Source organism: Hyposmocoma kahamanoa, unplaced genomic scaffold (genome assembly GCF_003589595.1).
Source record: "Hyposmocoma kahamanoa isolate Upper Pololo Valley unplaced genomic scaffold, ASM358959v1 87, whole genome shotgun sequence".
Classification (NCBI taxonomy): Eukaryota; Metazoa; Arthropoda; class Insecta; order Lepidoptera; family Cosmopterigidae; genus Hyposmocoma; species Hyposmocoma kahamanoa.
This window is the reverse complement of record NW_020654422.1, coordinates 13106999-13132488: the sequence shown is the minus strand read 5'-3', so window position 1 is coordinate 13132488 and position 25490 is coordinate 13106999.

The following is a 25490-nucleotide window of genomic DNA, read 5'->3' as shown; positions in this document are numbered from 1 at the left end:
CCTTCTCGAAGCTGTGTAGGTCAAATTGGATATTTTGGCCAAAGTAAGCATAATTATGCACAGCCTTAAGAGTAGCCCCTCCTACAGTAACAAGTCGCGGGGGCGACATGCCTAAGTTATAAAATTTATTTAAATTCCTCTGTTATCACACAATACCAGCTGCGGGTGGTTTTGCATGCACAACTGGACAAATTCTGATTAGAGATGAGCTGCTTGTTTCTAAATAATTATGATTACCATTTTTCTTCACATTTCTTGAAAGAAAATAAGTTCATAAGTGTATTTTCCTTATTTTTTTACAGTCGTCTAAAAGTCCCAAAGATGTGAAAATTAACACAAACACTGCAGAAAATACTTTCGATTTCCCGAACATTTTGAATCTTCAGTCCATTCGATTTGTATAGTGATTGAAGAATGTTTTTCCAATATTGTGGAATTATATAATCAAACATAAAAATATTACGAGATAAGAAATTTGCTAGAACACGTGCTAATTAAATTTGACAAGCGAAAATTGATTTTCTGAAGAATGAAATCGAAATTCAAATCTAATATTCAACTCTGGGCTTCCAATAAGAACGGTCCAAAATGTCAAACTAAATTGTGCTCTATTGGTTTTGCAGAAACTTCGTTAGGTTATCCACAGGCGTGAGTCAGAAACAGCACTGAATGTAGAGAGTGCATTTGGTCCACGCGCTTTAGAGTGAAAGCCTTTTAAGATATACTCTCAGTACAGAGTACAAAAAAATCGTACTCAAAAGTTCGTGGAATTACATCTATTTGCCAAGTTTTAATGAAATCGGTTACCGCAAAGTGCGTGAAAGCGGATTCATTCCCTAGTTTGCCACCACTAGAGGTGGATATTTTCTTCAAATTTAAATGGGACCACTGTTGAGGTACTCTCTTTCCAACAAAAAATAATCATTAAAATCGGTTCACAAATCTCGGAGTCAAAACAACGGTCGAATTGAGAACCTCCTCCTTTTTTGAAGTCGGTTGAAAGTTAGAAATTGTCATATTTATACTCGTCAAAACAAAATAAGGACCATTGATACTTTTTCATCTTAACGCTGTTTTATGTTGACCCACGTGTACAAAAGTGATTTCAATGAATGTCATTACTAGCATAAGTGGTTAAGTTAATGATAACAAAATGTATAGGCGATATTATTGTAGGAGGGGTGAAAAAAATTGCATTGTCAAGTGGGTATTTTTATTAACTTAATGGATTTCATTTCGGATCAGATCTGTTCGAGTTTACTGATTGTTACGGTTATTTTTGGAATTTTTGCGTGTACACCGGTCATTTAACTCGAGAAATCGATGCCGTCAATCAATCACTATGTGATGGGGCTTTGCAGCTAGGATTTTCACGAAGAGCTATTCAAAACCTATGGAACCGGTATCAGGCGACCGGTAATGTTTCCCGGTCGGCCTTTGTCTTGGCTCGAGACGAGTTCGTGCTGCCATCATCCGGTACGTTAGACTTTGTGCCAATTTGTTTTAATGAAGAACTAGTTGTTTTATTAAATTTGAATACCCCTGGCATTGTAAATAATAATTTCTTTTTTTGTTTTTGAAAAATATTGGTAGCCCTTATTTTGTTTTGAGTATCATAGTTACGCAAATAAACTCTAATGTAGACTGAACTACAATAATATGTGTATATATGTTTAATAATATATGTATCTAAACATGTCACATCTCTAAAATATTATCTAAATATTTCGAAGAGGAGAAGGTACGACATTGTGTTACAAGTACCTAAAGCAAATACAACATTTGCAAACAGACAATTCAACAAGCAATCAACCCAAAATGGGTTGATTGCTTGGGTATATAAATATATAACTTAATTAATAAGGAATTAGAAATATACACCTAAAGTTATAGAGACTGTAAGAAACTTATATCAAAATGGCTACAGTCCAAATCGTACGCACGCAAGCACGCACGCACGCACGCACGCACGCACGCACACGCACACACCACACTAAGTTAAGCATAAATTAAAAAGTAAAATGTAATGTGTATTACATTACTGTAAATGTAATTTATAGGTATGGAAGAGCGGTGCCACCTGACACAGACTATGACGAAGACCATGTATTGTATTACTGAAATAAACATTTTATTAGTTATTATTATTATTATTTATTACACGATTATTTAGTAATAGTGAAACTATAACTTTAAACTTTAAAGATGACAAAAACCCGTGGTAGTAACCCGTTTAGCTCTTACAGACTCTCGATGTTTCAAATAAATTGTAAATTGATAAATATGTACAATTGTACATTTACAAAGGGCAACCCTTAGAGTTCCCTGCTCATTCTTTTCAGAGGAATCTGCCTTACGAATGAGTAGTAGAGTTTAATCAATGTAACAATTTCGAGTGTAATTTGCTTACACTATGGAATAAAGATTGTTTGACTTGGAGTAATTTTTTTAATTATTGTATTATTTATTTATTTTTTAATAACTAATAAAATTCTTCGAAAGATTTTTTTATGATATCAAGTGACGGGACCAACAAGTGTGCCTGATAGTAAGTTACACTCAAAGCTTTAAATTGCAAAGATCTGAGGGCCATCACCGCAGCGCCCATCACCCTGAGACCTAAGTTGACAAGTCCCATGTGCCTGTAATTTCACTAGCACCCTTACCTTTCAAAAACGGAACCGGATCGTACTACCCTGGACGAACTCTTTCACAAGGAGCGCTTGGAGTGGAACTTTTTTTATTGCGATTTATTATACACGACTGCTTTTTATTTATGAAGAAAAAAATTTTTTGAAATATAATACAGTTAGGAAATGAAACTATTTTTCCGGATTTAAATCGCGTATATTTGTTTTAGCAATATCAACCATTGAAATAATTGCTCCTTATAATAAAATTTAGGCGCTATTTATAAAAATGAATCTTCATGCGTGAACAGCCATCCTTAGAGGTGGATGATTTTCTTAAAATTTAAATGGGATCACTATGGAAGTACCATCTTTCCAACAACAAAAGTATCATGAAAATCGGTTCACAAATTTTATCCGGAGTTATCGCGTAACATACATTAAAAAAAAACATACAGTCGAATTGAGAACCTCCTTCTGATCTTTAATAAATTATAACCTGTTTCGACCGGTAGGGGCAGTGGGTTTCATTTGTCGCATCACTGGCAGAAACAAACGATTTATGAATTTATTACATTGTTACCTACACAAATTAAGCAACAAAAAAATATTGAAAATAAAAATGTATTCAATCTAATATCAAAAATCTCACAAGCAAATTTAAATAGGCAATTAAAACAATTTCCTTTTACAAAAACCACTTTTTTGCGATTCGTTACATCAAAACGGAACCATAAGCAAGAGATTAACCCAAAACATGAATATTTAACATGAAAAAAGGCACTTTATGCGTGCACCGGTGAAAGATAACACCCCCTGCTCCCCCTCCTCACATTTAGGGTTCATTTTAATTAACCAAATATAGTCCATATGAAACCTTTTTCATAAAGGAATTTCTCTGTTTGTTGTCTAACTGCTATTGTTGGAAACAATTTTATTTATTGTGGGTAAGTTTTTACGTATCTAATAAGAAGAAATGTTAAATAACATGTAGCAATATGAGTTCAGTGACTTTTTTAAGCTAAACATGAAAAACCAACACGTTGTGAAGGAAACCAACGGAATAAAAAAATAAGTACATTTTCTTTGTACCATGTGACGGGATGACCAAGTTCTGCGCTTGGTGGTAAGCGATACACCTGTCCATAGCAGTTGTAGTAACACTCAAAGTTTTAAATTAAAAAATCTTAAGGGTACTGCCACTGCGCCCGTCACCCTTAGACGTAAGTTGACAAGTCCCTTGTGCCTGCACCACCCTGACCCTTCAAAACCGGAACGCAGTAATGCTCACATTACTGCTTGGCGGCAGAAATAGGAAAGGAAACAGCACTTCCCGAAATGAACTCGTTCACAGTGAAGCTCTACTGCTACTAAAATATGTCTCGCATAATCATGGTGTCCTACAACATAACAAACTCCGTGGTCCAATCATTTATACAGTGGCCGCTGGATGATAAATTCCCTGGTTCGATTTCCGATCTCGATTGGTTCTGGTCTAGTTGTTCCGAGTATTTATCTCGAGGAGAATTCCGTTGCTGTGGTACACGTAGCATGGAGAAGTCCCAAGTTTTAAACCAGGTACCAGGTAACCATAGCTAGGCAGTGATGATAATTCATAGTAGTTTAATTTGTTACGAAATCTTCAAATAAAATTTCAACTCGCACTTGGTAAATTCTTTTTAAACATCGTACTGAAAATGGACATATCCGGTGCGCTTGCCCTGGTATTTTCCCAGTATAAAATTGCTATACCCGTATTTTTCAAGCTTTAATGCAGCGGTCTGTGTCGTAACTTTACCAGACATTTATAATTACGGTTTTTTTACGCAATATTTTGACTTTGCAAATGAGTGTCCGTTCTGCATTTCTTTTATCTTTATTTCTAATTAACACTATGACTTGCATTGGTGTCTATCGTAATTTTCTTTGGGTTTATTTAAATTTCGAAACATAATTGTTACAATTGTACGGTCTGTGGTTACCAAAAAGGCTACACTATTATATGGAAAATTACTATCGAGTAAATCCAACGGATTAACACTAGGATTACCCTGTCTAAGTAACTAACTGTCCAACATAGCTGATATCACCAATCCGCTTGCCAAGTTTTGTGATTATGGCAAATCCTCTTGTAGAGATGTATATTGCAGATATCACATATCGATGTATACGCGTAACCCAAACATTTTATAAGACTATGGAATGGTAGCTTCGTATTCGGTCCGTAAAATACGTGAGCTTACCGATGTTCTTACTGCTAGACTAGTTTACTTTAGCTACTTCCATAGTATAATGTCCTACTGGAGTCTCAGGCAAACCATGATTTGTATTACAAAAAAAGAGCGATTCGTTCTGTGTACGGTTTAGGTTCTCATGAATGTGTCATCACAGTACATTTACTCAAATATTTTGTATGCCAGCAAAATGATACAAAATTTCATTACGAAAAAAATATCTATAATATTAACCTTGGAACTAAGTCCAAAATTACCATGATTTCATTTAACTAGGGAAATTCTTTTAAGAGGAACTGTATACGTTTTAACAATACTGTTCCGGAGCATATAATACATAAAAAGTTTAAACATATAAAGTTTAAAGCTTACATAAAAGTATTATAATTGAAAAGTCATATTACAAAATTGAAGAGTATGTGTTAGATAAAGAAGTATGGAAAGACAACATAAGTCTAGATACCACACAATTATGATTCAAAGTGTATTCCATAGCATTTAAGTTTGTTTGAAAAGAGCAATCCCTAGAGTTTCTTGCTCATTCTTCTCTGGGAGGTCAGCGTAATGAACGAACAGTAGCTTAAAAAATAATTTGAGAACAAATAATAAAAATTAATAAGTTACTAAAAAACTACACAATAAATAAAAAATCAACAACACGCAAACAAAAGTCAACAATAAAGTTTATAATCAACAGCAAAGAAACGAAATTAGAACAATTACTCCAAAAATAATGCGCATGCAAAAGAAAATGACCCGTATACAAAATTACAACGCACTTATATTAACGCGAGATATATAATTGCCGATTCGATTTATTGATTGTATGGTATGAATCTTCTCTATAGACACGTATTCAGTTTTACGCATCAAGTAGACGGGGTAATTTAATTTTATCTTTATCATTTCATTTTCTATCCATATATACTACAATTTATACTTAAAATAACAATTTTAACAAATATTGTTAGTTTCTAGTATATTACAACTAATTTACTACTTTTTCTTGTATCCTGGTTGAAAAATTAGTTAAGAGATTACTCAAGATATAGTATTAATGAAAGTAAAAATTTGAAATACCACAGTACCCATCCTATGTGAAATGGACTAAGTACGTAACTCATCTTTCACCAAAGTAAACATTTTCTAAGAGTAAGAAGCAAAAGCTTGTTTTTATAATCCAACTTCAGCTTTCTAGGTAATTAGTTTATCCTACAGCAGAACTAATTCGGGAGACTCGGAATTCAAAAAATGTAACTATACTAACGTTACGGTCCAACCAGGAATCGAACTCGAGACACACAGGCGTTAAATCATCGAGGTCGTCGTAGATACAACTTTTGTTACATTAATTAATTTAACAATATTTAAAAGAATACAATACTTCTTTGTATCCCAATTGCTTAATTATTCAATAGATAATATTAATACCTTAAACGAGTTAGTACGATGTAGCTATTTACTCTATAACAAGCATTATCTGTAACAATGAAACACAACTCCCCTCATTCCAAAACATTGTAGGTAGATATTAATCACTGTCGGCTATTTCTATATCAAATTTCTAAATTAGTAAAAAGACGAATTGTGGTAGAAACAATAAAACAATGAGATGTTTTTGTTTTCAGATCTATTATAGTAACATAAATGTTTCTTATAATTTAGTTCTCAATCTCATCCGAATACTTCGATGGGTTCGACGGCTTTCTAGAACAGCCACCTGTATATTTTTTTTCGGATTTAAATCGCGTGTTTGTTTTTTCAAAGCAAACTCACGTTTCGGGTCCTATGGTCACGGTTGACTGAGATGGTGAAATTTTTAACCAGTTATGTCTAATATTAATGCAAACCAAATATACGCGATTAGATCCGAAGATATAATATAGAATAGAGATTTCAAATGTGTAACAATCGCGAAAACCTAATAAATGAAAATGTAATTTATGTTAAGAAGAATAGTATTTTTTTTACTAAAAAAGACAGACGAGGAGTAAAAGTAATTTTCACAAAGTCACAAATTCTCTCTCTCTCTCTCTCTCTCTCTCTCTCTCTCTCTCTCTCTCTCTCTGTCTGTCTGTCTCTCTCTGTAGTCGTTCCTTCATTTCTGAGGATCGTGGCCAGCTTCGTGCCTACTTCTGCAGCGTGTGATCTGCCTCCATTTGTTTCTATCCAGCGCGTCCCTGACGACTGCGCAAAATTGGAGGACGATGAGTCTTCACATGGTCGATCCATCTCGTTGGTGCACATTCTCGTATTCGCCGCCCTTCCGTGTTACCAACTATAATCAATTTCTCCAAATTTTCGTAACCTCTGCGCATTAACTGCCTCCATGGCCGAACGGTTACCATGCCGGACTGCCACGCAGAGGTTCCAGGTTCGATTCCCGGGCCGGGAAAAATATTTGTATGGCCTACATTTATTTCTCTCGTAAGTTTGGGTGTAATTTGTGGTTGTCTATGTGTGTGTCCATGGCACCCGCGACACAGGTTTTCAAATTTTCAAAGAATACGTTGGTGGCATATGGTGGACAACCGAGTCTTAATTTGAAGCTGAGACAGGATTGACGCATTGGTACGTTTAGCCGTTCAAAGTATTCTCAATATCCGTCTGTCTCCGGTACCACATTTCCAATGCATCAATTCTTTCCCTGGTCAGAATTTTCCATACCTCCGCACCATACAGGAATATGGGCAACACTAAAGCACGTAACAATCTGATATTAGTTTTGACACCAATTCCTCTCTTCTTCTATATGTTGTTTAGGCGGGTCGTGGCATCCTTTGACATTCCAATACGACGTTTTATCTCAAGAAAACAGCTGCCATCACTACGTTTTTAGGAACCCAGGTAGATATAGTGATTGACGATATCAATACCAGAAATGCCGCAGGTGGCGTTTGTTAACTTCATTACCATTCACAAGATTTAAAACGGTAGAGAAACAAAAACATTATACTAAAGGTTATCAACATGACATATTGATAGGTTAATGGTTATCATGCAGATTCTACGTAGCTGAATGACGAAAATCCGCGATAGCGACTCGTTTAGCTCTTGTATGTAAACTCAATCTCTGATGTTTAAAATAAATATAGTAAATGAAAATGTTTGTTTACAAAGACCAACCTTTTCATGCTCATCCTTCTCAGGGTAATCTGCCTTAAGGATGAGCAGTAAAGTTTAATCAATGTATATTATTTATTCGAAAAACCGGTATATTCAGGGAATACTTAGTGTCTTTTCACAATTCATTTGAGTACGTTCGGAATACAGCTGTGCAGTAAAAAAATAAAAATAACTATTTTGATTTGAGCCACTTTTCTTTAAACGATACCTTACTTTTTAACCGACTTCAAAAAAAGGAGGACGTTCTCATTTCGACTGCATGTTTTTTTGTATGTATGTATGTTACGCATAACTCCGGTATTTGTGAACCGATTTTCATGATTCTTTTTTTGTTGGAAAGAGGATACCTCCACAGTGGTACCATTTCATTTTGAAGAAAATCATCCACCTCTAAGGATTCATTTTTATAAATAGCGCCTAAATTTTACTTCAGAAGCAATTATTTTAATGTTTGGTTTTGCTATTCTCCAATTCATGACGTTTTTCTCTCTCAATATGCTTTGAGTAGTGAGAACCGATTTTTATTATCTCCTGTGCCAAGTCCCGTATAGTGGCGAACTAGGGGATATTTCAATAAAACTTAGCAAATAAACGTAACTCCACATACTTTTGAGATCGGTTTTTTTTAGTACTCTGTACTGAGATTATGTATATTTGTCTTTTATGTTTATTTCTGTTCTCGTTATAATGTGGAAATTCGTTAATGGTTTTATTTCAATGGTTATCCACCGAAAGACCAAAGAAGTTCAAAAATAAATTGGTGAAAACAAAGACTTCAGTCTACTAAGTACATAAATAACGTTGGGTATAAACTACATTTCTATTTATAGTTTACAAATGTCCCCTATTTTAAATTGTGTTTTAATTTTGATTGTATTGATAATTTTCTCTTTAGGTATATAGGTAATAATAATAATAACGCGTAATTTTTTTTTCTATAATAATAATAATTTGGCAAACAACCACACCAATTATATTTATTTTTTTATTTATTTATTATTTTATTCTGCTAAAAGTTAAGAGTAGTGGCTTGTCACTGGTTAGCCATCTAGCTACTTTTGAACTGGCATTGCAATGTTTTGGTATTCTGCTCTTTGTTGGCGAATCGATCGCATGACAATGTCGTAGTCTACTAATTATTTCACATGAAACAAATAACTCTTTTATAATAAAAAAACGATCTCAAAAACTCGTGGAATTACATCTATTTGCCAAGTTTTATTGAAACCGTGTACCTGAAAGTGCGCGAAACCGAATTTTTAAAATATTATTATCCAGTGAAGGACCGAACAGTTGCAGTGCCACTCAGAGCCTTAAACTACAAATATCTGAGGGGCAATATACCACTGCGGCCGTCACCCTGAGACATATGTCGACAAGTCCCATGTGCTTGTAATGTCATCATCATCCTTACCCTTCAAAACAAAGGGTAACGAAATAATGTTCATCTGTGCCTTCCTGGGTGAACTCTGTCACAAGGAGCTCTACTGCTACTAAATACTTGAGACTTATGTACTTAAAACCACCAGCCATTGTAATTCTATTGAGGTTTCACTGAAATTATATTATTGCAATTGTGATAATATTTGACATTCTGCTAACATTTACTTGCAATGACAGTTGAGTCAGTGTCAGTGGAATGGCAGATCAGATTGCGATTTAAAACTAGTGGCACTGCAACTGTGTCATAGATAGGCGTGTCGCTTATCATCAGGTGCACAACTTGTTCGTCCATTTACTTGACGTTTTCGGGCCTAGGTCTCAAACTAGGAAATTTCCTGTTCTCTTTTCTTTCCGTTGCCCTTGCTTATTAACGTAAGAAACTAGCCGTAAAATAACATTGGTATTTTAGTCTGAAAACATATTTTCAGACTACTACTAGTTGCTTTCCAATCTTAATATCTAGCTTACACTCTCACGTAATGGTGAAATTTCGCGAACAAAATGTTTCATACAGTCGAATATCGACAGCGTATACAAAATAGATTTTAAGGCGCCATGTTGATTTTTACTAAGCGATAGCCATTTGCTCATCAATTTTATAACCGACTTCAAAAAAAGGGAGGTTCTCAATACGACTGTACTTTTTTTTGTATATATGTTACGCAATAACTCCGGTATTTGTGAACCGATTTTCATGATTCTTTTTATATTGGAAAGATGGTACCTCCATAGTGGTCCCATTTAATTTTCAAGAAAATCATCCACCTCTAGGGATGGCTGTTCACGCATGAAGATTCATTTTTATAAATAGAGCCTAAATGTAATTATATGGAGCAATTACTTTAATGGTTGATTTTACTATTCTCATATTCAAGGCGTTTTTCTCTCTTAATATACTTTGAGTAGTGACAACCGATTTCTATTATCTCCTGTGTCAAGTCCCGTATAGTGGCGAACTAGGAGATGAATCCGGATTTGCGCACTTTCCGAGAACCGATTTCAATAAAAGTTGGTAATTATATGTAATTGCACGTAGTTTTGAGGTTGGTTTTGTTAATACTCTGTACTGAGATTATTGTACAAAAAATTTAAATAAGTAATTTCCGATAAGCGTAGAATAAAGGTTGTTCGTACCCATTTATACGCAGACATTGACGAGCAATAAAAAAATATCCCTAGCGGAGAGCCTTTACAAATTTCGTCGACTATTCTAAATGTATAATCAGTTATTTAAAAACAGTACATTAACCCTTTATGAAGTGAAATGACAACGTGAGTTTGAAGGGAACAAAGTGTGTGTGACTGTATGCATGCAAAAAAAATCCTACATATTTATAACGAGAGTGCGCATGACAATAATTGTAACGAGAATAAATCGCAACTTACAATTACACTTGCATTGCATTTCAAAGAAAATACCAAAACATTCCTTAAAACATATTGAGAATATACGAGTCTGTACAATACTCAAGGTTAATGCATATTAAATGAGATTTGATTAGACATCGAAGGGCCCCAATTTGGTCTGTTAAGGCTGGCTCCATGCCGTAAGATACAAGCGATTCGTTGGAAATTGGATGGGAATTGAGGGGTTTTGAACTCTCGATGAGTTTTGTCCCCATGCTCTATTTAAGTAAAGATATAACGGCCTATTATAGAACTCCCATTGCATATGATGATAAATCTATTACTTTTTTATTTTTAAATGTGTTGCACCTACTCATGGACTTTACTAAGATTTTCACTTACCCAGCTGTACCACAATTTCTTTTTTACTCTTTTGTCTCGTACAGCTTAGTTGTGGAACAAACTCTACTACACCTAGGTTGACCCATCAATTGTTTCCTTCAATAATTTTTTCTAGCTGAACTTATGACGTAACAATCATCTTATTATTTTTGACTTTTTTATTTTTTTTGTACCTTTGTATATTTTGACATTAATTATTATTTTTATTTATAATACGCATGTATTATTATTTATTGATGTTAGTTTATTATATTTCTCTTTTTTTTTAGAGATAAGTCCACCTTTGCTCATCTTTTAATTATTATTTTTGTTTTTGTTAGGTGGAATAACGAATATAAGTGTAAGATATAATTGAATTGTGGTATTCGGGTTTGTCTAAATTTTCTTGGTTGACAAACGATCCCTCGACCGATATTTTCGAGTCATGAGTAACATATAACATATTTACCTATTACATGCTTTAACAGTAAAGAATAGCAGCTTGAAATAATGTGCTTGTTGGACAAAGAAATAAACGCTTGGACACTGACGCTTGGGACTCGTATTAATACAGAATCAACTTGAACAGGGCATCCACTCGGACCAAGGACGCGAATCGCGCGCCTTAGGCCACAAATTCGCAACAAATTCAAGGACTGCGCGCACATTCTGTCTTATGTTGGATGTGTCCAACACAAGATACACGTTAGCGCGTAATGTACGGATAAACCTTAGACGCCCCGCTGAACGTACCAGCACCGTTAGGCTCAATTTACATTGCGGCGGAACGGAATGGAAGCGAATTTTAGTAACGAAATTGTACATAGCAAAGTAAACATTATGTCAGTTGTGTAACGTACAACTACGTGACGTAAAACGTCGACGAAATACTTGAATGCAGGTAGTAACCTGCAGCCTCAATGAAACTGAAAACATCAGTTTCGAGTCACCGAAATGTCAAAAAATTGTCGAGATTCTCGAGATAACGATCATAAAATCTGCAGTGTGTTTTTCTCCACAAAATCCACCAATAAATACACTTACACGTAGAAAAGGCGAGATATCGTAAGAAGACTCACATCAGGGCCTTTTTTTATGGTTCCAAGTGATGGGACGAGGAAGTCGCGAGCATGGTGGTAAGCGACACGCCTGTCCATAGCGGTTGCAGTGCCACTCAGAGCTTTAATAATAATAATAAATATGTTACGCGATTACTCCGGTATTTGTAAACCGATTTTCATGATTCTTTTTTTGTTGGAAAGGGGGTACTTCTATAGTAGTCCCATTTCGTCTTGAAGGAAATCATCCACCTCTAAGGGCGGCTGTTCACGCATGAAGATTCTTTTTTATAAATAGCGCCTAAATTTTCTTAAGGAGCAATTATTTTAATGGTTGATTTTACTATTTCTCCAAATCAAGGCGTTTTTCTCTCAATATTTATTTGGCATCCAAGGCCCACTTGTCAGTAAATACAGACAATTTTAAGTTATGACTATTATAAGTAAATACAGAGACAAAACATAAAATACTCATTAATACGCTCCAGGCGCCGACTACCCCATCAGCTCACCAGAACCTTAATGAAATGACGAATCATCCAGCTTAGCGGCAAACATTTTCAGGATGCTGTTAGGACTCAAACGCAGTCTAAAGAGTAGTGACGCCGTCTTTTTTCGCATCACAGCAAAAAAGTCATCTACTCCTGCTAGAGCAAACTTCGACGATGCGCTACAGTGTCGCGGTAATCCAAACAGCATCTTTGAAACCATTATTATATTGAACAAGCAGGGCGTCGAGTGCCTTCTGCGTGTAATTATCCACAGACCACCCGTGTAGAAGGATTAACAATATACAAAGGTCTGATGTTTAACGGCCGCTTTCTATATTTGGTCCTGAATCTAAGATTGTTTTCTATCCAGATTTTATTCGATCCATCGATCGCTGCCGAATCTGTATTTCAATATGTCTATCTTGGCTCTAGCGCCCTTAAAAAAAGGATCGGTCGTAAATTTACTACCTCTCTGACGTTTAGTTCCACGCAATCGGAGTAAAAGATCATTAAATGAATTAGTGACTAAAATGGTGGTTATGTTTCTAAGATTAATTTATTTATCATGTGATTTTGGCAAAAATATAAATTAATTGCAAACTTTCAAATATAAAATATGTAAACCGTAAATACGTCAAAAATAACGTGGAACAGAACGGAACGTCTATTGTCCAGAACGGAACGTTCATTGTCAAACGAGCAGGACGGCCATATATGATGGAAAAAAATAAAGGAAGGGCGCGCGGCGGCAGCGGTAAAATGTTAGTGTCAATTTATGTTTTGTTAATGTTTGTTCGTATTCGTGACGTGACAAATAATCTAAATTATAAAAATACCGTTTTGATTTGACTTTGAAAAACGGCATTATTTCATTTAAAACAAATTCAACTGATGTTTTGTTCAGCCTAAATTTGGATGTAAATTCAGCGTCAGTTAAATTTATCATGAAGTTTATACGCCTAAACGTTCATGAGGACACAAGCTGCTCTTGGTCGCTGTCGCTATTATCCCAGTCCAATACCTGAGCAAATGTTCAAGTTCACAGTCGCTATCACTTAAAAATAACTTCCATTTTTACACGATTACACAGTACAATCGGTCAAAATTGGAGGATCGCTACTATAGATCGAACACGTGCAAAATCCGATTTGTCAAACCTATGGATTGGATATTGAAAGCGCACAACTGTCACTACCATACAAATGTCAATCTAAAAATGCCCCAGATGGATTGAAAAAAAAGATCGAAAAATCCATCGATCGGTTATTGAAATAGTAAAAATAGGATTTGGGTTGATTATTCAAGCTTAGATAGCAAATTATGGATTGAGATTGAATATAGAAAGCGGCTGTAAATCACACAGGTCTAATGACCGCCACCGCGCCCGTCACCCTGAGACATAAGCTGACAAGTCCCATGTGCCTGTAATTTCACTAGCATCATTACTCTTCAAAACCGGAATGCAGTAATGTTCATTAACTGCTTGGCGGCAGAAATAGGTAAGGTGACAATAATACTTCTCTGGAGGAACTCTTGAAGGCTATCCTTGAAAACATACTTCGTGATTACTACGACCGCTATGTTCAGAATAGATGATAGTAATGACTTGCTATTGGGTGGCTTGTCTAGTTGTCGGTTTGTACCTATACCATAACTTCTATTATCATCGCCATAATCAATAACTAAATTAATCATAACTACTATTATCGTCACAATATTTATCATTAATATCAAAAATGATATGAATGATAAATAGTGGGACGGTCAAAGGTCAATACAATTTATCGTTACCAACTTCAGAGTCAAATGATAATAGTTAACCCATTTTTCTCTAAAAAGGAAGCAACAATTTCGTAATATATATGACCGGCCATAAACATACACATTGTTGCCAAATGTAACTACTTATGTCACGTGACTTGCCTTGCTTATTAGGTCAATGGTTTTAGTTTACGATATTTGTACCTTTGGATGCAAAACATCTGTTTAAAGTTATGGGCGACAACAAGTGGTTAGTTTGTTATAACACGGTCCTGTTTTCATAGGAAATTTTCTGTACATTCGTGTTCGTAATGCTTTCTATTGTTATCTGAAGGGGTTAATAACAAAATTTCATATGTGGAAATTCATTCAATACAATTTAGCTTTGCAAACGAATATATATGAAAGAAAATTCTAACAGATAAAAATCAATCACATATATTTTTTACACTGCCGCCAATGAAACCCCACGAGTGCCCATATCATATTTGCATTTGGGAATATAAAAGCTTTTGTATCAAAATCAGGACTGCTACACACCACGTCAAGAAAATGTGGAGCAGCTTCAAAATATTTTTTTTATTTCCTATTCTATTTCGTGGCCTTATTTCACAATAATAAGTGAGGCTTGTTTATTCTCTCTAGGACGCAAAATTAACATCTACAAAACTACACGGAATGAAAAAATTACCAATTTCTCAACATAATAATTTTCTATAGAATTTGAAACGCAGTAAGAAAAATAATTAATTCTTCTTCTTCTTCTCCCTGTCCTTATTCCAGGTGGGGACGGCACAACATGTATTTTTCTTCAAGTCTCCCCTATCAGCCGTCATTTTTATACTCACACCTTTCTTATCCATGTCATCTTTCAGACAATCCATCCATCTTTTCTTTGGCCTTCCTTTCCCCCTATATCCCTCCACATTCATACCTAACACTCTTCTCGTCACATGACATTCTTCCCTCCGCATGACATGTCCATACCACGCTAACCTGTAACTCATCTTAATCTCATCGTCATCTTTTCCGTCACTAGTGCCACTTTCAAACTTCCTATGATGTACTCATACACGAAAAATAGTGAATTATTTATATTAAAAGCATTTATATTCAAATGTACCAACTTTTTTGCAAAATATAATAAGAACATTTTCACTCTATGTAAAATTTACGCGCAGAAATTACTCTAAACAGGTGTTGTCTCACCCACCCTGCGTGCGTCACGGACGGAGACAACAATTTTTTTTAAACCATAGTAATACAAACATTTTTTTCTTTTAACAAATTCAATCTCAATAAATATAAACTACATTACAAATTGAATTTAATTTTACCTACACGGTAGCGGTATGAGATAAAAAGGTCAGCAGCTCAGCAAAATGGCGGGAGTCTCACAGGGCGGCTAAAATTGTGCGTGTTAATATTTTATATATTTGTAACAATTATATTATAGAATCATTTTATATTGCTAATCGGCTTGCCAAATGAAGAAATAATGTTTAACTAGTATCATTAGAGGATATTACATATTTTCTCACTATTTGGCCGCAATGAAATTAATATTTGTCTCTGTCCACCCAATTTACAAATACATCTATTCGTATAGCACTATCGCTTTAAACGAGATGACATCGCGTCGGGGCGTCTTCCGGAGCGGGACCAACACGTATCGGTTAACTTCATCCGATGAACATGTTTGCTCGGATATTACGTTTCATTTCAAAGCTTTTCTCTTTTCACCTCATAATTGTCATTTTTTTGATTAACGCTGATCCTAACTCACCTTTATTATCTACCGAACCTTTTATGCATTATAATAATGCGCGATTTTCACGAACGAAACAATAAACAAACAACTATGAGCATAACAGAGTTTACAAAAAATACATAAATTTTATTGCAACATTATATAATATGACAAAATATATTTGAAGTACTGTTTTCGCACGAATTAAAATATAAAATGCAATTTTGAGTTGCTCCGAAACGACCTAAAAACAGTTACGTCCTAAAGTTACTTTGTAGTTTGTTAAGTGTTGTAAGCAACTAATCGCCGAGTTTCACCGAGTCACTTCGATTTCTCGGAAAAAATATTGCGTGATGAATGTTAAATATTAAAACAAAAATGTATAAAAATAGATGTATTTTAAATAATTAAGTATATAACATCTCTGACCTATTGCAAATAAATTTATAATTTATCAAATTTATATTGCCCCGTACTCCTAGCCAGATTTGTATTTCCCTTTCTTTTTTGCAAATTTTGAATTGTCAACACTGATACCAATCCAGCGGCACCCGGTGTCCGCACCCACGCACCGCGCAGTCTTTCGCCATCTTAGAAGTTGTCTTGTAACTCGGCTTTGCTTTTGGACTGTTCCTGTTTTTCTAAATTATGAACATTATTTGAGATTGCTTGTTGTTGACATCGACAACACTTAACTAATTGCGAGCCGAATAATTGAAAATTCATGAAATCCTTGGTTTCTTGGTAATTTCATCTTTTTATGTAGTTGTTTTATCGATGAACATACTTATTTACATTAAATTCTCGTAATAAACCATTTATGAATATTATAAAATCAAAATTAAAAGAATTGGATACAATTTATCGGAATGTGGGACAATTTTACGAAAATGAGAGGAATTGCTATAGAATTGCAAGGATTTCTGTAAATGAATTGCTTTTAACAGAATTGCACGATTTGGTTCTTTAGGCCTCCTGAACAACAATGAACCGAAAAATAATCTAAACAATTACAAAGTCTTAAAATGTTGAATTGATTTCTCGTGAAAATCGTGATTACCGATATGATTAGTCCACATCCCTATTTGCATCACGATGACAAGTGTCAAATGTGGCCTCTTATTTGGTGACGACTATACCAAGTTTTATTGAAATCGGTTACCGGAAAGTGCGCAAACCCGGATTCATCCTCTAGTTCGCCACTATACGGGACTTGACACAGGAGATAATAAAAAATCGATTCTCACTGCTCAAAGTATATTAAGAGAGAAAAACGCCTTGAATTGGAGAATAGCAAAATTAACCATCAAAATAATTGCTCCTTATAATAAAATGTAGGCGTTATTTATAAAAATGAATCTTCATGCGTGAACAGCCACCCTTAGAGGTGGATGATTTTCTTCAAAATTAAATGGGACCACTATGGAAGTACGTTCTTTCCAACGGAAGAGAATCATGAAAATCGGTTCACAAATACCGGAGTTATCGCGTAACATACATACAAAAAAAACATACCGTCTAATTGAGAACCTCCTCCTTTTTTGAAGTGGGCTTAATAAAAGGATCAACACCATAAGATAAGGAGAGTTCTTATAACGTGTTATCATACAGAAAAATATCATACTTGCAGTAAATTAGTTGCATTATAATCGAATTTCTTGCAATTACAATTCTTGTACGTCATATGAAAACATAAAAAATACACAAATAATAATTTAGTAGCAGTAGAGCTCGTTATGTAAGAGTTCATCCAGGGAAGTACTGACACCTTAACTGTTTCTGCTCCCAAGTAGTAATGTGCGCATTACTGCGTTCCGGTTTTGAAGGGTAGGGGTGCTGGTGAATTCACAGGTACATGAGACTTGTCAACTTATGTCTCAGGGCGACGAGCGCAGTGGCAGTGCCCCTAAGATCTTTACGGTTTAAACCTCTGGGTGATATTGCAACTGCTATGCATAGGCGTGTCGCTTACCGCCAGCCCCACAACTTGTTCCTCCTGTCACTTAGTATTAAAAAAGAAAAAAAATGGGAACGATTAAGAAGTTAAGAAAATCGTTTTTATTTCGAAATGGAATATTGAAAGTTCACAACGTATTCAATTAAAAACTTTGACTTAAACACATACGTAGATCTAAATTAACTTCATTTAAGACACTTGGAAATAAGTTTAAAGCCATAATTTTAGTTTTCAAGCTTTTCCACGCCTATCGAACTTATTTCTGTTTATTTATTTATAATGTTCTATTCCTATCCGACACCTTTGGTAAGTTCTACTTGGAACACTTTCAACTATTTCAATAACATATTTTCAACCAGATCAGTTAAACATCAGGTTATATGTGGGGCGCACTATAAATTTCCGGAATGAATACGTAAAAATACTATAAATGGTCAGAAATGAATTTATTGTTTCTCAAAATATTCCCCGTTAGCGTTAATGCGCTTTTTCATACGAAGGAACCAATTTTGAAAACATAAATGTTTTTTGTTTGCCACTCCTTTTTTGTTTTCATACTACGAAAATTTTCCCGAATTAGTTAAATCCTTGGTGATGTAGACAACCAATTTCGAAAATGACGCCACAATGTAAAAACTAGTGACAGTCAGATAAAACAAACTGTATTCTACAGCCAAAGAGTTTCATTTTCAAATGTTGTAATTACTTTTTAAATATTGTTTAATGTAAGTGGCCAGTTCCGGAAACTTATAGTGCGCCCTGTGTACACTAGTAGAACTTCTTGTGTTCTAGTGCCATATGAAGGTCTAGAGCTCATTGAAAACTAGCGCCACAATACAGTTATGGCTGTGACATATGTTAAATGTCCTTTTGCGTACACCACAGCCGCATAAACGACAGTACAAAGTAATAGTTACATTTTGTCTATTGCTTTTCATCTGATTTACTTTATGTTGTTTTTTTTTTCTTGTTTTTATATTTTTTATTTTGGTTTATAATTAGTTCTCTTTTGTTGTGACGTTGCAAGAAATAATGTCTAATCTATCTACAATATCTATTTCGGCCGCCAAATAATAATGTGAGAATTATTTCGTTACAGTTTTGAAGACGCCCCTAAGCGTTTGTGAAATTACAGACACATTTATGACTTATCAACTTCAATCTCAGTACGATTGGTGCAGTGGAAGCACCCTTCCGATTGCGATTTAAAGCTCTGTACAACTCTTCCAGTTTTTAATTCCAGCACTTGATAATATTAAAAAAGGTCGATGCAGTTTGAGTGACTTACATTTTCGAAATAATGCAAAATATAATTTAAAAATTACTGAGTATTAATAATAAGTGAATAATATTTAAATAATATTTTTTCAAAGGTATATCTCTGAATCTAGGTACACATTCCACGGATTGTAAGATTGTATTATCCGCTCACGCGATGCGCTCCTCCTACCGCAAAATGGCGGCTATTTGGTTTCGCAAATTAGAAAAGCATTCAGTTTTTATAAATAAAAATTATTATTCTGCATTGCTAAATAAATACCCTCTAAAAGCACTAATGAAATTTTTGGTGTACTTGGATAAATATGATATTATTCCGTTTGAGTGATTCTAACGTTTACCATGAAATTACTCCTTAAAGTATAGTTTATAAACATGTATATTCAGGGTAAACTAAAAAAACGCTATTTACGGTATGTTTTCAATAAATAAACACCGAAATCACCAGCCCAAACAATAACACACACGATTGTCGTGACGTATTTTTGAAGTTGTTTATTTTTTTGAAATGACAGACCCAGGCATTTAAAACTTTATGGTTTGCTAGAGTAGTTACCAAAATAGCAATTAATATTAGTTCTTTTACCTGTTATAACTTCGATATCCGATAAATCGGTATAAAATTATCACCGGCAACTCTAGGTGTGGTATGTGTCTACGGCTGCATGTATCACGTGAGCGGTTATAACATTGTCGTACAACTGTTATTTAGAAGGAAATAGCCAGGTAATTTTAAGCTAAATTCATACCTTTATTACAGAAGTTAGCATTTTAGAGCAATTTAAAAAGCATCCTACACTATGTAAGTAATAGAGATAAGTAGTTTCATTGTACACATTGGAATTATTTTCAAAAATAGAAGACAAAAAGCGTTGTATTGCAAGCCTAGCCTCGCAATTTCTCATTATTGTCGTTTTTTCAAAAATGGAAGCCGGAAAGCGCCAGCAACGTTCGATAACTCTCGTGTTTGCAGCTAAACTAGCGAGCGTGCAGGCCGACCGCGTGACCAAAGAAATTTATTTGGCTTGTATGCTAAAAAATTCTAAAATGGTATTCCGTATCGTTTAATACATTTTTTTATTTCTTAATATTTTCCTAGCATACTTTCTTCATACAGCACTGTATGGAATATGCCTCAACGGTAACAGCCCAATCTGTGGTCTTGTATCTTAGAAAAGTTATACTCCTATTTACTGCAATAAAGTATTAATTATTTTTTCTGAGTAAAACACAAATTAGTAATAATACTTTCGATCTCAGGTCTCAGTTCGAAATTTTAGACTTTTCAGTAGATAACACAACGTTGTGATGAAACCTAAGGAAAATAGTCGAGTGAATTATGACCTAAAACCGCTTGTGCAGTCTTCATATTCGTGTAAAATTCTTTAATTTAACCTAGGTTGCGGGATAGAATTTTCGAAAATATTCAAAAAATAACATTAAAAAGCAATCGTATTAATGAAAAAGACCAAAAACAATCGTTAGTTTATTATGATGATGAAGTACTACTGACTATACTTTTTAATTATATTTCGCATTATTTCGAAAATTCGAGTCACGCAAACTCCATCTACCTTTTGAATGTGATAGTTTTTTACTCCAATTTTTTTTTCTTCTAAGTCTAGAAAATAAATAATAATAAATAACGCACATACTCATAGCCTCGCACTAGGGAAACTCTGTGTCGCGGGTGCCATGGACACACACGTAGAACACCACAAATTAAACCCAAACTCACAAGTGAAATACATGTAGGTAGGTCACACAAATATTTTTCTTGGTCCGGGAATCGAACTCGGGACCTCTGCATGACAGACCAGCATGGAAACTGTTCGGCCACTGAGGCAGGCAAGTTAAAAAAGTATATAGCTAAATACGTAGCGTTTGCTAGATGCGGCGTGAACGAGTTTATCAAAATGTGTCGTGCAGATCATTTCGACCCACCACAGCGACGAACGTGTTAAATTTCACTCTGTTGTCAAATATGTCATTCACGCAGGCGCTACCTATTGGCTCCGCCAACCGCTCAGGAACGCAGAAAAGGTGTTCCCTAAAATATTCAAAATAATGAAAAACCTACGAGACCGCCAAATTTTGTGTTAGATACATACAGAAAAGGCATTCAACTTGCCCATAAATTAAGACTCGCGCTCGACCGACCAAAATATTCCCGCGTTGGTGTCAATCAAGATTGTAGCATGTGGTGCTGCCTGGCAGCTGTAATCCTACAGATTCGGGCTTCATGAACTCAAGTAACGTGGTGTTTGATTCAGTATTTGACGGTAATATTGAAAACCTGTACGGTATCTCTTTTCTTAAGCATACAATTAATAGATAGATAGATAAAACGTTTATTTGGATCTACAGAGACACATACATAACAAAATAATATGTAATATAATAAAAAGAAAAAAAAAACAGCAGAGTCGCAGCACTGCCGAACACCCGGTTATCTATGTGTGCTGTAGCAGTGCAAAAATGCAATAGCTCAGCGTCGGTGTTTACTCAGGAGCAAACCGCTGATTCTCAGCTACAACCTAGAGGGCGCCACGGATATGACAACCGGCTAGCTGACGCCATTTCCATATTTATAAATTAAACGAATATTAATTTTGAAAGTGAATATGAATAATATAAATATAATAAATGATAATATTTTTTTATATTCAAATCGCGAGACAGCTCTACAAGCTTCCGTCTACCCTGCAGATGAAGTAGATATTTACCATTTTTAACAGGCTTAAAAAAAAGGAGGATGCTCTCAATTCGACTTGCTTTTATTTAATATATGTCACGCGATTACTCCGCGATTGTAAACTGATGTAGATAATTCTTTTTTTTTATTGGAAAGGGGGTGTTCTTATTCAAAATTGAAGAGAATATACCACCTCTAAGGGTGATAAATTAGGAAATGAATCAGGTTTATTGGATTCATGTAATTCCACAAACTTTTATATGTCTTTTCTTAGAGAAAAGTTATGTAACCTCATTCTCAATACACCTATAGATTAATAATGAAAATAACATTATATAAACCAAGGATTCCCACAAAGTTCACACAAATTAATCCTCTCTCAATACCTTTACTGACAAATTATAACTACGTTAGGAGTTTCCAAGGTAATCCTTTGTAACTCTATACTGTTTATCTTACTTGTTATTATAGAAGAGTTTGATTGTTCAAGGCTTTTGGGTTTTATTTGAATTAGATGATAGCAATATAGGCAGTTTAATAAATATGTTCTGCTCTTGCAACTTGATCTTAGAAGGTTGGTAACTCATAATTATAATTAACCCGTTCATGGACAGTTGACAGTACTTACATAGTACCGCATTCCAAAAGTGACTATTTTTCTTTGTACCGTAGTACTTACATTGATTTCAATATAATAATTACGCTTTATCACTGACCACTGATGTCGTCACCTTTCTTATAAAACATAATTATATCTCTTTCATCACACACACCTTGATTAGCATTGAGAGCATCTAATTTAATTTATGTCAAATAAATTACATTTGCTTTTTATTTCTGTTAGATGTATAAGATCAAAATTTAAATATTTATATATAAAAATATTATAGCCCTGCCCTCGATACTACTCCTGTCTCGCATTCCACCTTAGGGAGAAGGCGGTGACTAAAAACCAGCCCTGCGACTGTCTTGAACAGGAGCAGCATAAGCTAAGACACCTCCTTTTCTCTCCTGTTAATATAATAATCATAAATTCTAATTCCAAAAATATTTATTTAGTACCTTCATTGTAGTTGTTATTTTTAAGATTTTTATAATTTTGTTGCGTTTATTTTATAAAGAGAGATTTTATAAAATTATTATTATTTATTATTAAAAAAAAATTCAAAAGTTTTGTGGAATTGCATCTATTTCTCAAGTTTTATTGAAAACGGTTGATGAAAGGTGGTTGAAATAAAAAAAAACCTGATAAATCCCCTTAGGTGTGGAATATTTTCTTCAAATTTAAATGGGACCAATACTGAGGTATTTATTGTCTTTCCAACAAAAAAGGAGCCATCAAAATCGGTTCACAAATGCATAATCACGTAACATACATACAAATAAAAAATGCAATCGAATTAAGAAGTTCCTACTTTTTTAAAGTCGGTTAAAAAGGACGGCTATGACAGTGGTAGAATATTTGCTTTTGTTTATTAGTACTAGAACTTGTGCGTGTTAGAGTAAAAAACTCACTTTTGTTGTTAGAAAGATCAATGTCACTTACATGTACTTGTCTCACCTCACACAAACAAGTCGGTGTACACCGTACTTCTACGTCCTAATGTAAAGACCACAAATGTGTATATATCATTGAATTTTGTCAATACGTTGTTGATATTTCTTTAAGGAGAAACAGTCGGTGGTAACCAGACAGAAAGCACTTGGAAATCGCAATGTAGAGCCCGTATTTCGTTTTTCATGATTCATATAGTGAAGTGAGGTACTCCGTACTATCATTTTCTGATATTTAATTTGCAGTAAACGCCGATACTATCCATGAACGAGTTAAGTACAACTTAAACCTTGAGGTTACTTAGTAAGTATTTATTATGAGTATTACATTCAATGACTTTATAAATAAAGACGTTTTTCTTATTTCTTTCTAAAACTTATAATAACAATTATAAACTAGTCATCATATATGCTTTTCAAGAAATGTCTGACATGGACATATGCAATTTGCGTCGTTTAGCAAATTCAGAACACGGCAAGAAAGTGCCACGCCTCTCATATGTATAAATAAATGTAACGACTATACAAGCAAAACGTTTGTATGAATTGATGGACTGATGGACGTTTGGACGAAAGATGGACGTTTGTATGAATGAATAGTGAAATTAGTCACCGTGCAATCAGTGTTGGAAATAAGAAAATATCTTAAAGTTACAACGTACATTCATACAATAATAATTGAAGAGAACAGGGTCACCTAAAACATGTTTTGAATTAATACCGCCATCCAAGTCGTTAATCGCTGAGCGTATTTAGCCCAAATCAGAAAAATAAGGTTAAGGCTAGTAAAGTTTAATGTCCTGAAAAATTTGCTTTTATTTTTAGCATAAAAATGCTTGTGACCTTGTGACTAAATGGTCACTCGGAATTTTAAATCGTAAAGATCTAAGGGGCATTGCCACTGCGTACGTCACCCTGAGAGATAAATTGACAAGTCCCATGTGCCTTTAACTTCACCAACACCTTTTACCCTTTATCAAAACCGGAACGCAGTAATGTGAGCATTACTACCCTGCATGAACTCTTTCACAAGAAGCTCTATTGCTATTTTACATATGTTTATTTCAGTACTAATTTTATTTCAGGTATACGCGTTATTTAATTCAGCATTATTTAAAAGTTTTCCAGCTCAAAATTTTGTTTTTCTCAAATTATCTTCAAGTGCTTTGATTATTCTTCAATTATTATTAATTAATTGGCCTATACTACTTAACTGTAATGGTTTTGCTCCTCTGTTGTCACAGAACCATTTCTCATGGTCGTTTTAAGATTAATTTGTATTATTTTTAATTATATAACAATTTACTGTATTTCAAATAAAATTATTGTCATTTATATCTCAATTAACTGCCTCCGTGGCCGAACGGTTACCATACCGGACTGCCACGCAGAGGTCCCCGGGTTCGATTCCCGGGCCGGGAGAAATATTTGTATGGCCTACATTTATTTCTCTCGTGAGTTTGGGTGTAATTTGTGGTTGTCTATGTGTGTATCCATGGCACCCGCGACACAGGGTTTCCCTAGTGCGGGGCTATGTTGAGTGTGTGCGTTATTATTATTATTATTATTATTATTATTATATTAGACCTTAATAGATGCGACTATAAAAACAAGACGGAAGTCTAACAAAATTTAAAGAAAAAATAAACATTTTTTTGGAAAGAGAACGTGGATTAAATATTACACAAAAGTCTATTCATAAGTTTATCAAGCCATAGAAAAGCTGTTAAAAGTTTCAGTACCGTTTCAATTGCCTAACTTGATTGCAACCGCAATTGGCTTTCG